Source organism: Oxyura jamaicensis, chromosome 19, assembly GCF_011077185.1.
Source record: "Oxyura jamaicensis isolate SHBP4307 breed ruddy duck chromosome 19, BPBGC_Ojam_1.0, whole genome shotgun sequence".
NCBI lineage: Eukaryota > Metazoa > Chordata > Aves > Anseriformes > Anatidae > Oxyura > Oxyura jamaicensis.
Genome location: NC_048911.1, coordinates 6,824,854 through 6,849,222, shown reverse-complemented (window position 1 = coordinate 6,849,222; position 24,369 = coordinate 6,824,854). Strand labels below are relative to the sequence as shown.

General features: G+C 48.6%; 1 protein-coding gene and 1 long non-coding RNA gene across 3 annotated transcripts in view; one reads left to right on the top strand and one right to left on the bottom strand.

Moving 5' to 3' along the window:
- TAOK1 (TAO kinase 1) overlaps positions 1-2,959 on the bottom strand; it is a 69,846-nt gene extending 66,887 nt beyond the window's left edge. Inside the window, exon 1 of the mRNA XM_035343366.1 lies at positions 2,768-2,959. The gene's annotated coding sequence lies outside the window, so the exon portion shown is untranslated. The remainder of the gene's footprint in view (positions 1-2,767) is intronic.
- Positions 2,960-3,796: 837 nt separating this feature from the next.
- LOC118176400 lies at positions 3,797-24,036 on the top strand. Of its 2 annotated transcripts, XR_004755389.1 has the most exons (10): positions 3,797-4,034; positions 4,159-4,250; positions 9,879-10,042; positions 10,346-10,442; positions 10,574-11,633; positions 12,843-13,046; positions 13,145-13,218; positions 14,337-14,554; positions 20,627-22,074; positions 23,262-24,036. It is a non-coding gene; the product is annotated as an uncharacterized LOC118176400 (long non-coding RNA). The 2 variants fall into 2 exon arrangements; XR_004755388.1 differs by lacking the exons at positions 9,879-10,042; positions 10,346-10,442; positions 10,574-11,633; ... (1 more) ...; positions 13,145-13,218; positions 23,262-24,036 and having other exon boundaries at positions 20,627-22,331.
- The last annotated feature ends 333 nt before the right edge of the window (positions 24,037-24,369 follow it).

The following is a 24,369-nucleotide window of genomic DNA, read 5'->3' as shown; positions in this document are numbered from 1 at the left end:
AAGAGATTTTATCACAGCTTCTTTACCACTTCTGGATCACAGAGGCCCAGATCAACCCTAAACATTTTCTTATTTGACAAACACATACACTGCCCAATAAACGGATATGAGGAGTGTTCTGCAAATATTCTGTAGTCCCTCCAAAGTTAGAGAAGCATATCCTTGCAGAAGAGACAGGACAGACAGGGAACAGCAGCAGCACATCCAGTCTTTCTTTGCTGGAAAAGAGAATTAGCACGAAGTACCTGGGAACCACCTGGGGTAACGGGTGGGAACGCACAGGTTGCGTCCAAGGGGAACTCTGCTGCAGTCAGCTACCTCCGACATCTTTAAAACAAATCTCTGAATCCTTTGCCGTATCTATTGTTCTCCACAAAACATCCCCATTACAGGAAATTCACGACTAGGATACATCTGAAGATGTAATTATTGGTGTGATATTTGCTTCTCTTCTGATATATTTCACCAAGCGTAAAACCTGCGGCTATCTTACAACGCATTAAACGTACGTTACTCCAGTGACAAAACCTGATGAATTATCATGAACAAGGCACAGATGAAAGCTGCACAAATGGAAATGTTATTTAGATGGAAGTAAAGATTTAAAATTCTCCAACTTAGCTTGGAATTCAATGGAAGGACATGACAGATAACTTTTTCCAGCAGTCTAACTTGAGGCCTAAGTCACCTTATCTGGACCTAATTTTGACTCCAACATCTGCTCCTCTACTTGCAGCACTTAATTTCAGCCTAGTTAAAGAAAATAATAATAATAAACTACCCAAGGAGTTTTTCCTTCAGACAGTTTTTAACTAGATTAAATTTAGTTTAAGCTGTTCTGCCAGAATCCCTTCCTCTTCAGTGAGACGTTCTTAACAGAGGAGAACAACATTCTCTCAAGTTCAAAGGATAAATGGAGGTTCAAGTTTATCAATGCGTTTGAGTCAACAGACAAAAGGAAGAGGAGGCCTAAAAATGGCAAAGGCACCAGCCAGAACTAGGCCAATGTTGTGGAGAACCTAACATGAAGGCTCGAAGCAGTCGTTGATTAGGTTTGTCCTTGGACACAAGTAGCAAAAACTACGACACGCTCACTAGGAGCAGGGGCAACAGAAACAAAAACATAGACTCGGAGTCGTTTCAAGGATCACGTATCTAAAATTGCATTTATTGCAACAAAAGTTGGTGTTTTGTAATCCTGAGAAGTGAAAACAAGCCTTCCCCAGTGTCAAAATATATCGCGGTTTTCCACAATATTTGCACTATTATGACGTGCTGTCCACCAAAGCTATTTTTCAGACTCTGGGGATCCGAGCTATACCATTCAACAATATACGAAGCATTAGGGGTGGTATTTTGGGAACGTTTCATTTGAAGCATTCCGAGCCGATAACCTCTATCCAAATACATAAAACCAGAGCCATGTCACACGCTCTATAAATAGCATTAATAGTACGGAATCGATAGCAGCCAAACCTTTAGGTACCATCTTATTCATCTGCCCTCGGCGTGCACGGACACACTGCCGTAAGGGCTCTCCAAACGCGATAGGCAAAGGTGAAGGACGCGATTTGTTCAACTAGTTAACGCAACTGCTATTGAACCGGCTCAGCCACCAGAACGCTACCCGGGGAAACGCTCCACACCGTGACAAGCAGGAGAGGCGAGCACCATCGACACCGAGCGTTTTTTCTCAGAAAATAAATGAAAGTCCTCGAGGCCAACGCCGTCCTGCCGTTCTCTTCCCGAGACACGTAAAGATCTCACGTTTGACAACAACCATTTTAATCCTTGGGTTTTTTTCCTCCCCCCCCCCTCGTTTCTCCTACCGCGCCCAGCACAATGGTACAACTGCACGTTACAGGCAGCCAGGCATCTCTCTCTTTTATATTTATTTTTTTTGGCTCCCACAGCGACAAAGGTGAACTCCGAGGCTCCCGAGATGCTTGCAGCCAAGGCGACTGAGCGAGATTTCTCAAGGCATACCCGCACGCGAGTTGCAGGAGCCTGGCCTCGGCGAGATATTTTAATCTGGCAAATTAAAATGGTTGGGAAACGCTATTTGGCTAACGGAATCAGCCGACACATGCCCGTCGGAGGGGAAGCAATAAAAGGCCTTCAAAATAGGTCACTTTCCTCCCAATCCCACCCCAGCGCCGCACAAAATGGTATTTACACCGAAAACTCACCGCGAGGGGGTAGGGAAAAAGAGCTCTGGAAAAATAAATAAAAAAATAAAAAATAAAAAAAAATAATAAAAAATGAAGGATCCATGGCAATATCTGCGGGAACACGGGGGCTGGGGGGGGGGGGGGTTACCGCGTACCGAGCGGGGCCCATCGGGACCCCCCTCCCCGTTCCCTTCCCCGGGGGGGGCCGGGCCGCAGCCCTTAGGCCTCAGCCGGCCGTGACAGCGGCGGGGCGCGGGGAACACCCCGGCGGCGGCCGCCCCTCGGCGGGCAGCGCCATTACCGCTCCCTCCCCGCCGCCACCGCCGCCCGGAGCCCCGAGCCCCGAGCCCCGAGCCCCAGAGGCCGGGGAAGCGGCCCCGGGTCCTGCGGCAGTGCCGCAGAGCGCGGCGGGGGAGGCGCCGGCCCCACCGCCTTCTTCCCCCCCCCCCTCCTCTCCGCCTCGCCTCTCCCCTCCATCTCTTCTCGTACAACCCCCCCCCCCCCTCCGCCATCTCCTTCCTCTTCCTCCTCTTCCTCCTCCCCGGGTGCCCCCCGAGCCGCCCCGGCCGAGCCCCCCGCGGCGATGCCCGCCTTACCCTCCGCCGCAGCCGGGCTGGGAGCGCCGGTCGGCCCCCCGCGGAGGAGGAGGAGGAGGAGGAGGAGGAGGAGAAGAAGGAGGAGGAGCGGGGCAAGGGGCGGCGGCCCCGCGGGGGGAGGCGCCCCCGGAGGGGCGTCGGGCCCGGCCCCCCCCGGGTGCCCGGGCGCGGCGGGCACAAAGGCGGCGGGGCACGGCACCTAAGATGGCAGGGCGGGTGCGGCGGGGCGCCGAGCCGCCACCACCGGCAGCAGCAGCAGCAGCAGCACCACCGCCTCCTCCACCGCCGCCGCCACCACCACCAGGGCCCCGCTCGCCGAGCCGCGGCCAGGCCTCACGGCGTGTGGGTAGGGCGGGCGGGCGGCTCCGGCCGTGCCTGGCCGCCCGCGGCGGAGCGGGGTTCCCTCGGCCGGGCCGGGCCGCGATGGCCGCCCGCCCCGCCTGCCGCCTCCCCTCAGCGCCGCCCGGGCTCCGGCTGCTCCTTCGCCGCCGCCGCTGCTCCGCGCTGCCCGCAGCCAGCGGCCCCCGCCCGCCCCTCTCGCGAGACTTCGCCGCCCTCCTCCTCCTCCTCCTCCTTCTTCTTCGTCCCCCCCCTTCTGTGGGAGGGAAGGAGGGAGGGAAGGGGGCGAGGAGGGAGGCGAGGCGGGGCCGGGGGCAGTTGTGTCGGGGTGAGGGGGGCGGTTTGAGACGGGGCCCGGGGGGGCCGGGTGGGTGAGGAGAGGCCGCGAGGGGCGCTGGTGGCGGGGGGTGGGGGGGGTGGCTGAGGAAGGGGAGGGAGGTGAGGAAGAGGAGGGAGGTGTGGGGTGGGAGGGTGGGCGAGGGGTCTGGGGGGGCTTGAGAGGGAGGATGAGAGGGTTCTGCTTTAGGTTAGGGGAGCTGAGGGCGTACCAGCGTTGTGGGGCTGCAGGAGTGAAGGGGAAACTGAGGAAGGGTTTGAGGAAGCGCCCGTGGGGGCTCTGGGGAGGTGTGGAGAGAAGGAGGGCTTGGGGACGGGGGAAGTAGGGACTGGGGGCAGGTGAGGGGATGAAGAAGAAGTGTGAGACCCAACAGGGCTGCCCTGGAGCAGTTCGTCCATGAGCGGTAACCCTGAGGGTCCCCTGGTACGGGGGTCTGCAGTGCCCCTGGCCTGACCACTCCAGCGTGTTTCAGGCCGCCTGCCCCAACCGTCTCTGGCTTAGGGCCAGAAGAGGGGGGAAAAATATCTCACAGAGTGAGCACATGGCCTCCTGAGCGGTAGTCTTGGCTCTCAGCGGTGGGTTTTGAACTTGGTAGGTTGTTGAACCTCTGTGCTTTGGTATCTCCGTCTACGAGCTAGAGATAACAGTTGGCTTCGTGCAGGGATTAATTATCGTGTCTTGTAGTCACATATTTGTTTATTTGTTTTTACCATAGATTACAGCTGGAGGAATTCTAAACAATCCAAGTCTCCTTGTCATGGTGTTTAAGTGCATTGTGCTCCTGTCTGAACAGAGGAAATCACTGAGGTCAGTCGCCCTTGTGTTTATAGTTGCTTTCCCTTTCAGAAGTCTGGGGGCAAAGAATCATCAAAATAACAATTTACACTGATGTCCTGAAAATAAATTGATAGAAATAATTACATAAGGGAGAAAGCTTGGAAGAGGTGTTCTTGCAGGTGTTGCTTTCACTATTAAATTCAGGATTATATATGAAGTAAGCGTTCTCAGGTTATAAGGTGCCCTGCAAGCACTAAGAGTTGTGAGGCATCCCCGGTATAAAATAAAACAATTCTGTAAGTCCATATATTACTGATACCACTAAAATCAAACAAACTTCGTTCCCATTTTCCTATAAATAAAGAGGTATCTTGTACCGTAAGAAGGCTTTGTATCCAGCAGATGTCGAAGATGGTGCTGGAGACTATTTATCCAAACTTCACATTTACTTCTAAACAAGCAGACAGAACTACTGGGGATTATTTAACCTGGGGTAGAGGAAACCTAAGGAATGTTGAGAACAGAGGTTGACTGTAATAGTTGTGGACCACATCTAGTGTTTTGCAAACGTGTCACATAGCGGTCAGATACTTTGCCTTTTCAAATCCCAGTAGGAAAAGTAAGACAAATGTGGATCACTTCAAACATATGTTGTTGTAAGTATTGGGAAAGGCAAACTAAAGGTTTATCTGATTATCTCAACCTTGAAGTTGGCAGCTATGACAGGAAACTTGGTTTCATTCATCTGCCAAAGATATTTGTAGCGTATCGTTTGACAAGTTAAAAGGCATTTTTGTAATGGCACAAAAATAAAACCATCCACTTTCTGAAACTACAGTTTCTGTCTTTTAAAAATAATATGGTTTTGGATGCATGCTTCTGGGGAAATTAAGGGCCTGTGAGGAAAGGTAAATATTTGTATTTGCAAATGTTGGAACAATAGTATTTAACACAAATCTGTTCAGCATGGCCTATGAATATATTTTTTTCTTGTACTTGCTTTGTCACATTAGTGGGTATCGTTTACTCTTTGCCGATGGGAGAACTAAATGGAGCAGTAAGAGGGAGCGATCTGCCTGCCCGTGGGGTCATGAGGTGGAATTAAGGATCAGGTTCTTCCAAGTCTTGGTCTTGTACTTCTTCCTGCAGACAAGTTGCCTTTAAAGCTCATGAATTATGAGAGTAAAAGCTTCGGTTAGTGAGGTACGTAGAGCTAACCCAGCAAAACACCAGCAGAGTCTAGGCCTCAGCTCTTTGTATTACACACATAAAAAGATAATATCTCTAGGTAAAAAGCTGTAGAGTTTAATGGTGGCTGCTGAAAAACATGAGTAATGCTTCACTATTAATGGTCAAGTAGTTTATTTAAAATGCTAGATATACATTTGATAAGTCTTCAGTGACTGCTTCAAAAGTAAACAGTATCAGCTGTGGACCACCCGTTTAGAAAAAGTTGACTGAAATTGTTAAGGAACAGGCGCTATAAAAATTACAATGTTTATTGTTGCTAGCTGAACTAGACATATTTAACATGGTTCTCTAGGCCTGTTGTATTAGGTATGACTTTGTTGCTTTTCCTGCTGACCATAGTAGGCTTCTAGAAAGCTTAAATTGTTTTAGCTTAGTTTGCTAGCTTATTAATGCAAATCTAGCTCGTTTAAAGAAAAACTAAACAACTTCAGATACGTCTGCATCTGGGATTTGCACCGGTTTATCTATCAGATGGCGATACGCAAAGTTAATTCCATCTGAAGGAGGTGCCAGAACATCAATCAATAAAAATTACAAACTGCCTAACGGTTCAGCTGACAGGCAGAACAGGTTTCAGTGTGGTGTTCCCAATGTTCTGCCGCAGAGCTGGGCTGGCAGTAGACCCTTACGATGTTCCCCTGTAGACAGGACCTTTAAGAGCATGCATCAGCACCACATAATGCTGTAGGAGAGGAAGCAGAGAACAATGCTATGTCCAACGGAAGCTGTGGCAAGAATTTATTCAAGGCACATTGTAATTACTCAAGCTGGGAATTTGGCCAGGACATTGGGGTTAACACCCCTACTTCTTCAGAAGTGTCACAGTTTATTTTTTTAATGACTTTAAGTGATGAGAAGCTTGGCATTCTGTCTCAGCAGAATGACAACACCTCTAGCAGTATAAACTTACAACACGAAGGTGCTGGTGCAGAAGTAACCCAGTGGAGTGCTGGGGCCTACTTCAGTAATCATTGCTATATAAATACTATCAGTAGATAAGGAACGATAAGAGTGTGATTAGGACAGTTTCAGCCACTGTAATCACAGGCATGCCTTCCTTAGTCTTCAGTCCACATGCTGCTTTACTCTGACCTTTTTTTTTTTAAGCAAACAAATATAAATTTTAGAATAAATCACGGAACCTGAATTAATGAAATTTGGTTATTAATTATAATTGCAGTTATGGGCTGCATTTGTCACTGCTTCTGTTCTAGGAAACTTGTCAAATAAGTGAATATAATTGAGCCATTTTTTTTTTTTTAGATTCTTTCATGAAGCTATAATGAATCTATTATATACTGATTTAGAAACCAACTTTCACCTTGTTCCCTGCTTGTAAAGATAAGCAGTTGTGTGCTTCAGTGTGTTACTCGTTATGAAATGCACCAGCGAGGGACTGTTTTGCTTTTACTAGCTCATGAAACATGACATCATTCCTACAGAGCAGTTTAGGCCATTATTATGGGTTACGAGGTTATACAGGAAAAACATGTTCTGGAGTAAGGTTGGTCAAAATAAACGAGGTAGTCTTGAGATTGTTACGATCCGGTTTTGTATCACCAGGTTAAGTAGCTCAGTATGTTCGCTGGGATGAAGATACCGTGTCAGGCAGTATCCTTCCGACAGGTTGTTATGCCATAATGACAAAAATGAAGCAATACTGACACTATTACTTAACCCCGTTCGTATTACACGAGAACAACACTGCTTCACTCTTCTCCTGCTTTCTGTTAGCCAAACAGAATTGTTCTTTGCTGTGCACTTATCCCTGTCCCATGAGTCAAGGGAGTTGAGGTGCCAATTAAGAAGTGGGGAAACAGAGGCACGAGTACTTACTAATGTCACATGGGAAATCAATGTCAGAGGCATAAACAGAATCTCAGCCTTCTGACTGTCCCACTCTACCCTCTGGGCAGCCAGGCAAAAGTGGAAAAGTGGCTTGCAGTGTGACTCAGCAGCTCTTCCTTCCTCAGCAATTGGCAAGCTGGGCAGCTACAAATAATCGCTGGTATGGTGTTGGCACCTGTGTCAGGTTACCAAGAAAGTCCAGGCAGGCATGTCTCCTGTTGGAGAAGGGTTCTTGACAGATATTTGCAATGGTTTAGTTTCGGGACTTGAAAAAATGTGATCAAGACTCTTCCTCTGGGCTAAAACTGGCAGACAGTTTTTCTGGAAGTTAATTGTATAGCAGGAGGATTTGATTTGCCCAGATAACATCGTTTGATGGCTTTGGCCTGTTCCACGCAGTGCCCCCACAGTAAGAAGTGAGAGTTGCCCTGAGTTAGAGGCACACATCCATTTTCTGCAGCCAGCTGATGTTCCAGCGCTGGTGGTGGTGTCCACATCTTTTCACCAGGTACAGGGTGAGGCCTTGCAGCTTCATCTGAGAAGCACTGATATGCTTGTGCTTCTCCATATCACGTACCTGTGTGCTGTGTTGGTAGGCATCTGTCATTGCCCTATTTTGAAATGCTCAAGCCAGGAAGTACTTCCAGAATACCAGCACTGTGATTGACAGAGCCCACAAGATGCATTGCACTTGGATAAATCTGATCAGAAGCTTAAAGATAAGCAGGGTTTTGGGGCATGCCTTAAACACAGTTGAAGATGATAATATTCCTGTCTCACTTTTAAAGGCAAAATCAAAATGTTTTGGTCCGAAGACTCTTTTATGGCCTTAAAAAAGAAAAAAAAAAGCATAAGGAGAGTCTGTTCAGGTCCTTTCCCTAACAGCAAGGCTGCAGGGGGTGTTACTCTGGAGTTATCACAAGATGGCTGGGATGGGCCGTAAGCCTCGCTGCTACGGAGGCCTTGACCTTGAAGAGCGATTGAAAGAAGCAGCACGGGAAGGGATTCTGTCCTGTTTCTGGTTTGGATGGATATGAAGAGGCCTTTGGCAGAGAAGGGTGAAAGGTGACTAATAATGTGAAACTAGGAAGAAACTCATTATAGTTACACAATCTGCAGGTGGTTGTCTTTCCCTGTAAGAAGACATCTTGTGTTCGTTGTCCCACTGGCAGCTGCTGCTCCCTGTCCTCTGAAGAGAAGTGTTTAACAACTATTGCCTTTAGGTGGGAAGTTCTAAGTTAGTGTCACAGCAATGAGACTGTAGCACCACGTTACCTCTTTCTTCTCCCTCTCTACAATGTCTTCTAGATTTACTTTGCCCTTCATGTTAGGGCAAATCCTATCCAAACCCTACGCTGGGCTTTGTGCTGAAGTGGCTGCTGTACAGGCATGCAGTTCCACCTGCTGACCCTGGCACAGGGCAGTATCGTCCAGAAGAGCAGCTTGCTGGAGGTGATGATTTAAACTGCTAGAGCAAGCGTGCGTGGAGCTTTCCCAGGAGAACCCTTACATTCCTAATTAGCATGCCTGTTTTTCCAGTGAACTGCAATGAATGGCTCCCCCATTGACCCGATCTGGACCTCAATCTTCCATTTTACAAGTAAAACAACAAATTAGGTGTTGCTATAGAGGTTCTCCCAGGAACTGATTTTCCTCTCCTCATCATCTGTAAAACAGTTGCAAAAATAGGGCCCTGTACCTCCACAATTCTGCATTCACTGTCTCTGAGATACTGTGTTTCACTCTCGAATAAGATTCTAGACCAGAAAAAGGGTTAGACTGCATACAGATTAACAAATCTGTTGCTAGTATCTCTGGCTACTGCAGCATGACTCACCCATCAGTGCTTGTCAGTGTCTGGTGTGACCTCATTGAAAGCTTCAACATCTTATATGTGAAGGTAGGTTGTAATCCAGTGTGGGAATCCTAAATAGGTGGAGAGACCGTGGTAATGCTTACATCACGAACATTCTCCTTAGAAATCAGATGTGCCCTCACCAGAAATTACCATTTAAGACCTCGCACATTCCTGAAGATCTTTAAATGAGAAGTCTGCCTTTCCTGTGCCTCTATTAAAAAGCACCTGTAGCTATTCAAGACAGCAATAGAAATTAGTGCTGATGGGGAAATGCAGGGGTAGATGGGACAGGGAGGAGATGCTCCTTTATTTGCAAGGGTGAGCTGATGGTTCCTTTTTATTTGCTGTGGCTTCTCCTGACTCCTTATTTTTTTCTGTGACAGTACTTAGGGTTTCCAGCAGGCTGGTTGAGGTGACAGGTGAGAAAATAGCAAGAGGGCGTATAATAAAGGGAGAATGTGAGTGAATTAGCTTGTGGCACCCTATACTTGTAGCTTAGATAAGTAGTGCGGTGATGAGACAAAAAGTGGGAGGCAGCAGAAGTTTAGAAATCAGATGGTTCTCTTCAGCTGGTGCTTGCTGAGTAAACACGGAGCTTGTGCTCAGTGTCTCTGCCTCCTTCCCGGGGCTGTTACACACAAGCAGATACTAGCAGTGCTCCTCAGTCTACACGGAGCCAGCTGCTGGCATTTGGACTGCAGAACCCACGTCTAGTAACAGACACAGCAAAAGCTATCGTCCTCTTGCCTGCTGCAAAGGGGACTTTCGGTCTCTACAAGCCCAAGGCTGACGTTGTCCCACAGCTTTCTGCCACCTGAGCGTCTGGCTGAAAGTGAAGTCCCTTGTCCAGTTGCCCTTAGTGCACGTGAGTTCCTGTCTTGCTGTGGATGTTTTCTGTTTGTGGCAAAGTTCTCCGTGCCAGCCGGGTGCTTTATCCATATGCAGCAAGAGTTGTTGCCTCCTGGCCTCCCAGTCACACTGTCCTCAATGCTGCTGCTCCCCACAGGATCTGGTGAGGAACCCAGAGCCTGGCACCCTGTGAGGGAGCAAGAATCTTGCAGAAAGACCTCTGTTTCAGTGGGTCACCATGTAACACCCGAATTATTGTGATGGCAGCTTCTTATCTCGCATTTACTTAGGAAAGTAAAGTGTGTCTGTGGTATGGCAGGTCAGAAAGATGCTCCGCTTCTAAAGCTGTTCTGTCCTGGAAACACTAAGGGTTCTTCCACTTCAGAAGTGCAATGGAGCTGCTTTGTCACAAGCTAGTAAATAACTTTTCAGGAATCATTGTGTCCTTTGCTGGGGGATAGACCCTGGCACTTGTCTGACCATAGTTCCACAGATCAGCTCTTTCCATCCAGACTGTTACCTAGCAAGTTTGTTCTCTTTGCCTCAGGTGGATGGTAGTATTATTTCTGCATTCCTTAAATTTCTTTCTTGAGACTGGGAACATTGGTCTAACTTGGCAAAGATTGTGTTCTGGGAAGATTTGTTTCATGTTCTGGTGCTTTCAGGAAGGTGTAGAAGGACTTAGAGTCGATGTGTGTATGGCATTTGTAGGGGAGGAAAAGGCAACCTTATGCCCTTGGACCCGTGATTCCTTACCACCAGGATCAGCCAGGTACTACAGCTGCCTGCCCAGCTGCTTTGTGATTCTAGAGTGAAATAAGGTGATGCCTCTGCCCACTTTCTAGTTCCGAGGTGTGCGTGCACTACAAAACGCAGCTAGTTCTAGAAATGAATCTATTTGCTGTTCTTTGCACAGAGGCCAAGGGCTGAACGATGTTTTGAGGCTGAGCATTCCTCCCCTGGATGATCGGATGGATACGCAGCATGATTTCCTTGTGGGCAGGAGATGGAGAGCCCACAGCAATGTTGTCCATGCTGCATTCACCCATGGGTGTGTTGATTTAACTCATTGCTTTAGTATTTGAAGTTCTATTGCTTGATTCACTTATTGATTACTTTTTTTTTCTTGGAAGACATTTCTCTCACATATTAAAGCATACCCAGGGTTCCAGTAGCCTCCTGTTCCTCCATCAAGCTCAAACCTCGTTGCTGCTCCCGGTGTGCAGTTGGAAATGGGCAGGCACCATTTGTGACTGCCTGAATATCCTGAGTCACACGTTACCAGCTGGCATCTGTGCTGCAGTTCCATTTCTTCCTTTACGACTGCACTCCCTAGAGGAGGCTTCAACAATTGCAGTTGTCAGCTGAAGCGTGTTGTGTGCTCCTGCCTGAGTCGCACAATTGGTGGACAACCTCTGACTACGTCTGTGGGGTGAGCCGCCTGTGATTTGTTACTGTACGTCTGGCGTTTCCATGCCAGAAAATGGAACAGGTGTAGCAATATTTAAAATGCGTTTTCACTACATTGGCCAGCCGAATATCTGCGTTGTGAAGATGGCAATGTGATGTCTTCATTGAATAATTGTTGGAGACAGGTGATGATTCTAGTAATGCTCTAAAAGTAAGATTAAATTGCGTGCAAATGAATGAAGTATTAAGGACGTAGGTGATGAAAGGCAAACCGGTAACTCCCTACCCTGGCACAGCTCTGCAAGCAGCAACACGGGCACACCGTGCAGGTTGTTGGTTCTGTGTCACGCTGTGTTTGTTACCCTGCTTGTGCAGCGTCCCAAAGCAAGGCTGCTGAAGCTCAGCGGGGAAAGAATGCAACGTGTAACCATGTTATTCCATCTCACACCAGCGTTTTCACTATGTAATGCTTGCTGCTAGTCCTGTGCATAGCTCTGGGGGAAGCTGAAACTCGGAACACTTCACTGAGCCCTCTGATCCAACAGGCCTTGACATATTGTTGCTGGACACGTCTGTGTCTGAACTGAGCTGCAGCTCTGTTGTGTCCTGACAAAAAATAACAATATATTAGACTTTATTATTCTGTCTGCGCCTCTTCCACGTATTGACCAAAAAGCCGATTTCTTACTAAACTAGTTTTAATTTACATGCAGTAAAATTTTATCGGTTAATGGTCAGCTGATTTCGCTGGCCTGAAGGCTGCAGCATACATAACAGGTTGATGCTTCCCTGGGAACGGTGAGTTAAAGGAGCTCCTCCTCCAGCAAGCCAGAACAGCCAGAGAAATAAATCAGGTTTTCGTTTGCAACGCTCTGCCTGGGACGGTCCGCCCTGGTAGCGGGGGGTGATCCTGCAGCGGAGGAGAGGTGGGGGCCGTGCTGACTCGTGAAAGCAGGAGCTCCTTGCATCAGGCGGGGTGAGGAGCGGCTCGCCTTAGGAGCAGGCTGTGGGCTGTAGTGCGAGAATTCTTGAGGAGAATCTAGAAAACAGTCAGGGAGAGGGGAATGCAAGGTGGACTTTGAGTTGAGGACGTTCTGGTTCCTCTTTACAACATGACGGGCTTGCACCAAACGGGACGGTGGTATTAACAGTCGTGCATCTAGCTGGAGTGTCCTGGGAAGACACGCACCATAGCTGAAGACAGCAACAGTCCTAAGAGGGTTGTTTTTTTCTGGGGAGGGACGGCTGACAGCTGTTTAATAACTTGTATATACGTTTACTCACTTGCTCCTCCTTTATACTTCTGACTCACCCATCCCTGTCTGAGCACACCAGTTCAGTATTCTCTTTTATCTCCCTTCATTTCCCTCACACTTCCCATCCTTCAAGCTTCCTTTTCTATCTAGGGATTTAATTCTGTTAAATCCAGTTGCTTTGGCCTCTGTTCTTGCCTGTGCTTTGCACCTGCCACGGAGCCCCAGCAAACTTGGCAAGCAAGCCTTCGGCACTGTAGAGAAAACAACTGTCTGGAGCAGGCACCTCCTGCCTGGTGTCCTGGATGCACCCCGAGCTCTCCGGCACTGTCTGCGGTCAGAACAGCGTGTTGCTGCGTGAGCGGCTCCTCTCTGGTCTCCCTTCTGCCCCCACAGAATTACCAGCACCCAACTTCTCAGCAGATACCAGCCTAATGTTTATTGATCTCTTGCAGAGGTCCGATGCAAAAGATGGATAAAATCTCGCCGGGTGTCTTTGCGGGCTCCTGATTGCACCTTTCGCCTGCTGGTGAGTAAGGGAGCGAGGGAGCCCACAGAATGAAGAGCGCCTTCTGCAGACCCACAGGCAGCGCAGGCTGGAGGACACCACCACGAAGGCCCCGCAGAGCCTCTCCTATCCCTGCAGAATTCAGGAGGATGTGTTGCTCGTTTCTTAAAATGATTAGAAATAAAACCTTGGTGTAGAGTCTTACAGCACGGGGAGGGCAGGGAGGCCGTAGTGCGGAGTCACACGCCGCTCTCGTTCGCAGTCAGAGCCCCGTTGCCCTAGGCCGGCACAGAGCTTGTCAGCGTCCTGCAGCTTACGGCACAGGGATGTGACCAAAATAGCTCCACAACTTTACAATGCCACTAAAAATAGCTTGTGGGTCAGCTCCTTTCTTAAAGGTAGTGATGACACAGGAGTAGCTCCTGCTGCTGTTCCGTGCAGGTAGAGCTGGGTAAAGCAAGGGGAAGAGCAGCGGTTAATTCGCTAAGCAGCCTTGAGGAGAGGTGCTGAGCAGCGGGAGAGGGCCCACGAGTGCACCAAGAGAAGGACAAGGGGATGAAAGGCGTGGGCACACCTTGTGGCAATGGCCGAGATAGGGTGCTAATGCACCAACTGCTCCCTTGGGTTTTATTTCCCTGATGTTGAAGAGGCAGCCCTGGTCTCAGTGCCTGTGTCAGGGTGCGTCGCTGGCCAAGAGCAGCGTGTTCCTTGCCTCATTTTCAGGCTGCGAACACATCAGCCCATGGCATCACCTCCGGCAGGCGGCAGATCAGTCCACGACCATAGCAGCATCAGGTGTGCTTTGCTGTAGCTGTTCAGCCAGAGTTGGTCTCTCGCAGTGCAGCTTGTGTGTGGGGAAAGCTGGATGGCCCTTAGCTCGAGAGGGACTTCAATGCTTGTTCTGGGGCCAAAAAAAGGCTGTTTAGTGGAGCTGAACGACTTGCTTTAAACTCAGAGGTTTAATCTCTGTGTTTTAAGTCTGGTCGTGGAGAAAAGTCTCAGGTTTGGAAGTCAGGTGCCTGATCTGAACTGTTACAGGAACCTAATGTAGGTGACGGGAGGCTCGCCACGCCTGCAGCCCGCGCTGCGGAGGGAAGCGTGCTGCAGCAGGCTGGGCTAGAATTTCCTTTGTGCTGCAGGTTTCATGCCTGGTGATTTTTACGGTGCCGAAAGGGAGGAAGGAGGTGACGGAACTGTGAAAAATCGAGGCCGGGTCATTCCTGCCAGACGAGGACAGAGTCCTGTAGCCAGTCAGATGTGACGGAACGCGCCTGCTGATGCTGCTGCCAGGAAGCTCGAGAGAAATGCGACCGAACGGTAGCAGTGCGCATGTGCCTCTGGAGAAAGGAGGCTATCTGTAAGCTCTTGCAATGCTTTTCTCTGCCCAGCAACATCCTTGCTGCTTTTTCTTACGTTCTGCTTAAGCAGCTGTTCTGCATTTATGATCTGATCTTGCCTTCATACAGGGCTGCCTTCCCACTGAGCTGCTGTCATTGCAACGGCAGCTATGTGAGACGGAGGACAGGTCCTCGGATTTGCTTTGAGTAAGCTTTATAAACAGGGCAAAAGCACGATAGTTACTGCTCTAAGACTAGTGAGAGACAGCAAGTAAGCTGCCAATAAAAAGGCAGCTCTGCATCCCTAGGTGTGTGCTTCTAGTACATCCTGAAGCTACAGGCCATGTTGATTGCAGGCTGCGCTTAGAACAGGTTACGGGGAAAATCAGTTCAATACAACTCATGACTTGTGTCTAGCCAATTCACCTTGGCACCGGCAGTGTACAGAAGCTTCCACAAATGTAACTGTGACCCTGGATGCTAACCAGTTAATTAATGTCAAGCAGAAGGCCTGGAGAAAGGAGCCACAACTTTTTTTTAAGCCCATCTAACCATTTCAGGACTGTTCTTCATTAATCTCCTTGAAATTTCACATAGGCCTGTGAAATCGGAGCAAGCAATCCATGTTTTATGCTAGAGGCTATTTTTGTGCTCTATATAATGGTTCTGGAAAGCAGGTATTTGCTACGGAGATGCTGGAGCCGTCTGAACCCCACTGCCTGGCAGCTCCAGAGGCCCGTCCAGCCTGGAGGTGTAGCAGTTGTCTGCAGCTGCTCAGCGTATTTTTGTCCTGATTTTTGTGACTGTATTACAACAGTACTGTTTTGCCTGTACAGTGTGTTTACTGTGGGCCTGGTGAGGGATATTTACAGAGCCCCCCTCATCTGCTAGAAAGCCAGAGACAGCAGAAAAGCCCACTACAGGATTGCCGCGGCTGTACATTGCTGTGCACTACGCGGTGCCCTGCATTCACCACCCATCTAGGTGTTAAACAAGTCCCCATGCCTCCAGGGGTAAAATGTTTTTCACTGACACGTGAGTGCTTTGCTTGGCAGCCTGGTCTGGCACGTCACAGTTCTGATGGGCTTCTCCCAGGCTTTGCAGCATGGAGCTAATATATCAAAGACAGGTACAGCATGCGCACACAAAGGGAGTGGGAGGCTGTGCTGGCTTTTTCATTTTTTTCAGTGCTGTTTTGGGCTGTGGCCTCAATTTATGCCCTGTGGATCCGTAGAAGTGGTGGTCTGGTTGCAGTTTTCTATAGCTGTGTTCCCACCTCTGCATCGGCTTTGAAGGTTTATAGCTTTGTAAAATGAAACAAGCTAATAAAAAGGGAGCACAAGATGGAAGCCAGAGTCCTCTAAGTGATTAATTTAAAAACAAAGACTGCTTCCTTGTGATGATAAGCTACTTGCTCTGTGTGTGGCATGACCTAATAGCTCCATAGCCTTAGTTCACCTGTCCTAGGGGGACCTTCTCACCCCTTCTCAAGCCTCTGCGCAGCCGTCACCTCCTAGCAGGTGCCGTTATGCAAGCCAAACAGGCTGCTCCTGATAGCAGCTGCCTTGTTTTTGTGGTAGCCCTTCGCTCTCCCTACATTATAAAATACGTTTGTGATGGGGAGAGAGGCACAAAAGCTGTGCTTTTGGTCACACAGCAGCCAAGTGACACAGCTGGGTCTGCTGCCTCTGCCCAGCTTGGAATCTCCCCTGAGTTAGGGAGGCCGGGGTAAGGCATACGGTAATGCCAGTAGGACAAAGCTGTTAGGGGGCACTGGTTTGGTGAGTGGTATTTTATATCAAAGCCAATTTGAATTGGGAGTTGAGGTTGTGGACGCTTGGTATAGCATGTGATCTCTTGCTTCATACCTAACAGATACTTAAATATACTGCCCTTTGTCTTGCTGCCCCAATATCGGGGCTCATCAGGACGTTTTCAGTGCCACTTTCAGCACCCAGCTCTGCAGTGACTGCATGTTGCACTCTACGTTCTTCTACTCCAGCACTAGGTGTCCCCAAGGTGCAGAAAGGACTTTGGCTTTTTTGGTGTAATCTAAGGGCATGAACTCAGGCAAGGAACTTCTCAAAATCAGGTTCCAGCTGATAGAAAAGAGCTGAGGGGGTATTCAGAAGTCTTCACCCTAACTCGCTCTCCTAGACAGAGCTCCCCAGGAGCTGGCGCTGGGCTCCACCGTGAAGATTTATTTTCACCTGCCTAGGAACACGAGAGAGCAGTGGAGAGAAAATTTGTGTTGCCAGCTTGTATCTGGATCATTGTGGGAGCTGAAGCACCTCATCTACCCGGTCATTAGCCAGACCTTTAGCACAGTCATTTCTGAGCGCTCGCTGCAATACAGCTCTCACCACAGCCTGCCGCTCCTTCCATTCAGCCAGAGTTGCTCCCTGGCCTGCCCTGCCCAGCTTGCAAATGTGGCTCGTCAGCCTCTGCTTCTTTGCAAACGAGTTGCGAGTTGCGTAGGTACTGGGAGGAGGAGGCAGCTCAGCAGCCTGCCCATCCCATGCAGTCCTAAAGGCTCCTCGCTGCTTTCTGAAGTCATTTGCCACGTGAATAGTGTGGGCATAAAACTTTGTTGTTCCCCTAAGTGCTCAGCCTTTTGCAAACAGGAGGTCATTTCCCAGGGGGGAAGACAAGCTGTTGATGTGGTGGGCAGTCAGCTTGTCGCTTGGATCAAATCCAGAGCTGATTAGCTCGGGCACAGCGGCTGCTAACGCAGGCAGAACGCACCCAGCTTGGCCCCCAGCTAGACAGCACGGATCTCCCCACGCTGCTCTCCGCTGTCCCCACGGTGCAGCATGAGCTTGGGTCCCTGTCCTCGCCTGTGCTGGCATGCCTGCAGCAGACCACAGTTTGCACCCAGCGCTGCTCGCCTGCGTCTCGATGTGTGGCAAACCCTCCCAAAGCAAACAGTGATTTTTTTGCCTGTCCGCCCTGAGTCAGCTCTGCTGAAGGCAGGAATCGAACTAACCCCGGCCAGCGAAGACTATGGGTGAAGGGTGTGCTCTGTAGTACGTAGCAGGGCATTTTAAGGAAATTTGACTGAAGTGGGCAACGCTGCGTTAAGCAAGAGAGCCTCCCCAGAAGCCATTAATCTCTCCTCAGAGGTAGCCCTGTGGTTGTAAGCGTTGGGGTTTTCTTCTGTCTGCAGTTACTAGCTAGCAGCTGAGAGTCGAAAGGAATCTGGGCTATCTTTAGGAAACAAGTACCTACTCCTTGCCTCCCCCCAGGAAACAAGCTCCTTCGTTACAGCCTGTGGTGGCAAGGGGCTCGCAGATAAGGAGGGGCAGGAAACCTGCCAGGCTCCACGTTAGCAAGTCTAATTTATTTTCCATCGTCTTAGCCCCGTGAGTCAGCATTTCTAGAGCTTGGACGTGTTTATGGCAGCAGTGGGTGAGATGGTACCAGGTATGTGAGGTGTGGAGGTGCGTGTGTGTCTAAAACGAGCAACCTTTTGCCCAAATGCGATCAAGGAAGTTACCGGTTGTATTTCTGAAGTGGGACTAACGGGAAGCACGCACTGGGTAGGCACCCTGAATGGTAATTGCAGAGGAGTCATCTGTACGGTAAGGAGTTTCCTAGTGAGTAAGGGAATCAGAACCTCATAAAGAAGCTTTGCTTAATTCATTGTGTTGTCACTTAAGAAAAAGACTGGTGGAAAAAAAAAATATATCCCCAGTTTACTGGGATAAAAATAGCGCTTCCCCCCTCAAGTGGTTATAGGCTCGTTTTACACTGGCTTGTCTGGTCTGGAAGGAAAGCCCCCCAAATTGTACAGGTAACAGACCAAACCCTGATGATTCTCTTCAGGGCCCAGACATGCCTTGGAATAAGGAACGTGAGCCATGGGGGATCTTGTGTCACTGCAGGCTGATCTCTGGGCACACGAACTTGCTGCCCATGCCTGGCCGGTCAGCCTGGCTGAATCTCATGGTAAAGGGAGGAAATGTCAAAAACGGTGTGGGTTATTTTAGATCTGCGACCTCAGTTCTGCAAAGGTATTTATTTTGAAAATTCTAGTTTCCATAGCAATGTAGTGCTGTTCTCTCTCATCTCTCTTCTATTACTCCAATCTCAGCAGCCATTAGATACATTATCAGTGAAGCAAACCTTAGCATTTTTTATCTTTAGGGTGACTTTCTATATGTTGGTTCCTTAGTGAATCAGAGCCAGTTAGTCAAGGATTGACTCACATCCTTTCCTGGGGCAGACATGCGGTCTATTGCAGACTGAAGATGATAACGAAGAATATTACTAATTGGACTTGGCGTATGAAGTCTCAGGCTACTTTCCAGTAGAGTGAGGGTCTTACATCTAGGATTCTGGTTCAACTCCAGATGTGTAAGTTCTGTTATGTCTTTAGATTTTACTTAGGGTTCACCGTAGCTTCATTAGGACATAATAACCTTGTTTCGTGCATATAATAAATGAACGGTTGCAGTGTTGTTTTGTTCAGCTGCCATTTGCCACCCCAGAGGTGACTTCTGGACGCAGTTCCCCATCCCGTTGTTAACGGAGTCAGAACTCGTGGCTCATTCACTCTCCTCTCTCAGTAAGTACCAAAAAGAAGCCGTTTCTTCAGAAAATAATACAAGCTCTTCGCTTCCTGGTGCATCTTGTCTTCCTGGTCAAGGAACTATGAGTTTTGCCGGAATACTTACGCGGGCTGGAGTGTACCAGACTCAACCCTGCAGCAATGATGGCATGCAAAAAGCAAAGAAGTGGAGATGATTTATTCTGATGGTATAGTTTGCCTTTTAAGGAGATAGCTGAGGGAGTGCTTCTGCCTATATGAACCACATCTCCACCTGGGGAGCTGTGCCAGAAAAACTGTTCTACAAACCCTTTGCTGTGTACATAGCCTCGTCCTGTAATTCAGTCCTCACAAGTAGGTAAGGAGTGAAGTAAAGGAAATGGGGAGAACAAGTGTGGCGCTGCGGACCAGATTCCAAGATAAGGAAACAGGGCAAAAGATGATGAGGTGAGAGCAGCCTTTAACTCTGTCTTGTGCAGCGTTGTCACACAGTAACCCAAATACCTGTCTTCTGTAAACTGGAGCATAGATCCATTAAGTAGAGGGTGCAAGAAAAGACTTTCTCTGTGGAAAATACTAACGGGCATCTGCTGTGCAGTGACCATTGCTTGGCTTGCAAGTCATTACTCCTCTCTGCTGCCTCCAGTGTTCCTCCCTGTCTAGGTAGAGCTACCAGCTGTCTTGTTCGTGTTCAGTTCATCAGGTCTTCTGAGTAGATGGCTTTATAATGAGTAAATACGGCCCCCTGCTTCTTCTGAGCTCTCCAGGTGCTAGATACCTGGCAGAAATCTCCTCTTAAATCATAAGGGGTAGACTCTCACTTGTGCCTGAGAGAGTAATAGATAATAATCCTTCTAAAAGCTCAATTTTAGATGTTAATATTTACTTTTAGCTGAATTATGCCCATCCTTTGAGAATACTAATAATGCCTTGCTCTTCACAACGTTGCATCTCAGTGAATTCTCTCTATATTTTATGTGAGGCTTTAAAAGGTAGCTGCTTATCTTTTAATTTGCTGGTTTTTCCCCCTTCGTGTTCCCGTGTTCCAATAATTTGAGATAAGGTGAACAAAAGTTCTCAAACTGCTATCTCTAGGCTACGTCTTCTGTAATACCTTCACTGTGGACTTTTAGATTCACTTCCTCAGAGGTGAATGGTCCTGGTCTTTTTAATTTTCCTTCTGACAAGGGCTCTTCGCAGTCCCTGATCTTGTAGTCGACCACTGTTGCCCTGTATCCCATAATGAAATAGCAGTTGCAATAACAACTCCTATAACAACCCGTCCAGATTCAGCGTTCTGCCAGTGCCAGGCATTTTTAGGTTGGAGACCTTGAGTCCAAGCACAGGTATTTAAGTCTCTGGGTGCATGTACACCCCACGCACATTAAAAAATAAAAAGTCCCTGTTTCGAAATAAGTGCTTGGTATCCCAATGCAATGAGAATGAAATATGAATGACTAGCGCCCTTGTGACTGTTGTGTTGTATAACAAGATAAAAAGCTCTTGGAATTTGTGGACTGAGCTTTTTCCATTTGTCTTCCAGAGGTCAAAGTCTACCGCAAGCAGTGACTGACACAGTCCCCAGCCGAAGTCAGGCAGGGCTGCCTGTACTCCTCGAAGAGCACCCTGCTGACCGCAGGGCGGTTTTTGCAGGAGCACCTTGGAAAGCTTGTGCTGACTTCTGTGGTCCCTGTGGCGATCCCAGGGAGTAGGAGGAGATCCAGAACTCTCTGAAACCCCAGAACCAGGATTCTTTGAAAGCCAGGACAAGTAATGATGCGAGGCTTGGCTGAGGCTGACCGCTAGCCTGCCTCTTGCGCTCCTTTTATACGTGTCCAGGGAGCAGCCTCCAGTTTATACGATTGCACTCTAGTAAACAATTTTTCATGCAGATATGGGCAGCAGATGTTACTCATGCCTGTGTGAACGCTTCGATGTGTTTACGACGGGACATTCCTCAGATCCAGCCCTATTAAACAATGGACGTAGCCACCAGAATGAAGTCCCACTGGTTAAAGCCCTTCTGTTACGGCTTGCTGCGAACACTTTGAAGGGTGGTCACGCCATCCCTCTTCGGGCACTCGAGGGGATTGACTCACAGATATGAGCAAAATAAAATTAGCTGGCTGAGGTGGCTGCGACCCCAGCTGTGTCCCCGCTGCCCAGGTCCCAGAAGGGGCCACCCCCGCTGCAGGGCTGGCTGTGCAAGGCAACTCCTAAGCTGCTGGAGCTGCAGCCCGTTCTCAGGGGCATTAATGTTTGTCTGGCTCCTCAGTGAAACAGGCCAGGAAGTTTAACCAGAAGAAAAATGTACACTTTTTCATCTGTTTGTTTAATTTCTCAGATGGCCTCACCCCGGATCAGAGAAGCTCCGGTGCTGCTGCGAGGGCAGGGCAGGGGCAGGCAGGCAGAGGGAGGGATGACCTTCCCTTCTGGGAGCAGCTAGCCTAACGTCAGGTTTGCTGTCTCACAGAACTATGCCCTGTGGATATTTTGGGCGCTGGGCTGCCTTAATTTTCTTGAGAGTGAAAGATGAACAGTGCGTGCTTACGGCGTTTCTAAGTTGTGTCGTTTTTTTGATTTAAATCTACTTCATGTGTTATGTAGAAACGTGTAAATTATTAGGGATAGGAAAAATAAGAATTGTAGGAATGGAGACTATGGACATATGAAGGCTAAATGTGTTCCTTTTTGGTTTCCTTTTAAGACCTCAAAGCCAAAGCTCGTTATCAAACTGTCTCTAGAGAGTGAAGTCTTTAAAGAGACCTTCTTTGTATATAAATCATGTACACAGCAAAGTACAAAAATGGAGCCAAGGAAAGCCCCCCCCTCCCTGGATGCAGTTGTCAACGACAGCGTTCTGAGCTCGGTGAGGACAGCTGTACCCTTGGTCAAGCAGAAGCTGCAAGGAGCACTGCCACCCCGGGATCCGTCCTAAATAACCTCTGTTTCTGCGATCCGAGTCTTCCCCCAGCATTTGAATATCAACTGGTGAGTTGTGACCACATTGTACTGACTCGAATGGTATCGTTATAACTGGAACTAGCTGCTCCTTTACTTTGTTAGCTTGGGTGTGTTAGAATATAGGGCTCCTGGCGAGTTTGGAGCCTTGCTAGAAATGAAAACATTATGGCAAAAAAAAAGGTAGGTAAACGTGGAACACGCTTTGTGTAAGAGTCCTTCCCAGTATCCACGCATACAGTAATTTTGACGTTTCCCAGTTTTGAGCCTTAAACAGGAGGCAGACACAAGAAATGTTGCAACGCCGGCATTTTTCTTTTCATGGATGAGTTTTATAGTTTCAAGGTTTCAATTTACCCTAAACATTTAATGGAGATTAAATGTAACCTTTTAAAGAGGGTTGCCTCTGAGAGGAAATCATTTATTCTTAGGAAATCACTGAAGTAGCTTTTAAGCTTAACCATGTCTTCGTATGAATTCAAAAATCACCTCAGGTCTCTCCAGGAAGACTTCTCATGAGCTCTGTAGCAGTTGATTCATTCCTTGCTGCCTTCATTTTGCAGCTTTAAATGGCAGGCTCTCTGAAAAGCCATACACTTCAAAGCTTTATAAAATAGCCTTCCGAGTTAGAGCTAGAAATTACGCTGGCTCTGCCCAGCATTGTGCCGGGATGTGGGAATGCTTGGCAATGGGTGTGGAATTCCAAGGAAAATTACCTCTTTCCTTGCAAGAGACCCTGCTGACTTGCCAAACTCAGTGAGCAGCAAGGAGGGAAACCGCTGCAGATGAGGAAGCGTGGAAGTCTCCTGTTGCTCTTCCACAGCTCCAGAGAACGCATCCCACCCAACTGCTGAATGTCAGCACGCGTTACGTAGCTGGCGCAACGCTGCGCTAGCGAGGGGAGAGTGCTTGGTGTCACTCGGAACAAAGTCGGCTTGAAAGGAGAGCATGAAATAGCCAAACAATGAGAAATTTGTGCCTGCCCTTAATAGAAAGCGCCGTGTCTGAGGACTACGTGTCCCAGCATGGCACGCAGCCGTCAGGGCACGGAGCAGTGCTGCATGCTGGAACTTGTAGTGTATGGAAAGGCACCTCGGCACTGAGCAGGGTGTGCACGGTGTGGGGTGCCCATGCTTCCTTTGCCAGCTGTGTTTTGGGGCTTGGTGGGCCCCGGGCTACATTATCTTGCGTTTTTTTAATCTGTGTTTTTTTTCCAGCTTTAGATGGTTAATGTAAAACTGACAACACAGCGCTTCTAAGAAAGAGAAGAGTTGCTTCACCTTTCATGTACGTACAACCCGCTGCCCTTTGTATTTAGATTTCTGGTGTCTGTGTGTGTGGAGCTGATTTGTCCGTAATTGTTTGCTTTCTCCGGAGCCTTTTGAAGATTGTCTTCAAGCCAGTTCCTTATATTAAAAATAAATTCTTCCAAGCCACCAATAAAATGTCAGCCGTGATTAAAGCCTGACTTCTCGTTCCGAGAGTTGTCTCCTGAGTGCCGTGAGGTCGCTCTGAGTCAGCGGCTGCCAGGACCGTTACTCCTGGGAGCGCGGGCAGAGCCTCCAGTTCACAGTCATCGTCTGAACGCTTTCACTGCATCTTAAATTGCTTTGCAGCGTGCTGGAAGAAATGCAAACTGCAGGGCCAGTTGGGCACAGAACTCCTCTTTCAGGCACCTCAAACCTTGGAAAAGTACCCTTGGTGTTAACGTGGAAGTCGGGTTTGTGGTAGGGAGAGTTTTACTTTGTACATATTAAAGAATGAGGAGGGGGAAGCTATGCTGGAGGCATACGCTTTCAACCCTTTTCTGCTGAAATAAAACTAAGGGAAGGGCTCTGTGTTTTGTGTGATGTCCTGCAGAACAGAAATAAAGCCTGACAGGGCTTTCATGATATGGAAGCTTTATTATTATTTTTATTTTAATTATAAAATAATATACAGGTATTAAGGTTGCAAGTACAAGCCCTGAGAAGCTACGCAGTCCTATTGTAAGGATACTCTTTGCAGCCTGATTATTCATTTTGTGGCTATTACAAGATTTTAATTACATGCTTGTTTCTTGTCACTCTCCCCCGGTTGCTGTTGGGCACACCACCAGTACCTGGAGGTATTTAATCACCCTGAGCACAGGGCTCTGACCCCGGCCGATACACCTCGGTGTCCCCTCTCCCTACCCCCTGGGGACCCCCTGCCTCGGCCCCTCGCCTCCCTGCAGCCCGAGCCCCCTCTGCCATCCGGGGGGCTCCGTTCACACGCTGCCGAAGCAGAACCGAGGACGCTCCAGCGGGACCTGCGGGCTTGGAAGCCCCGGGAAACCCCCGGCAA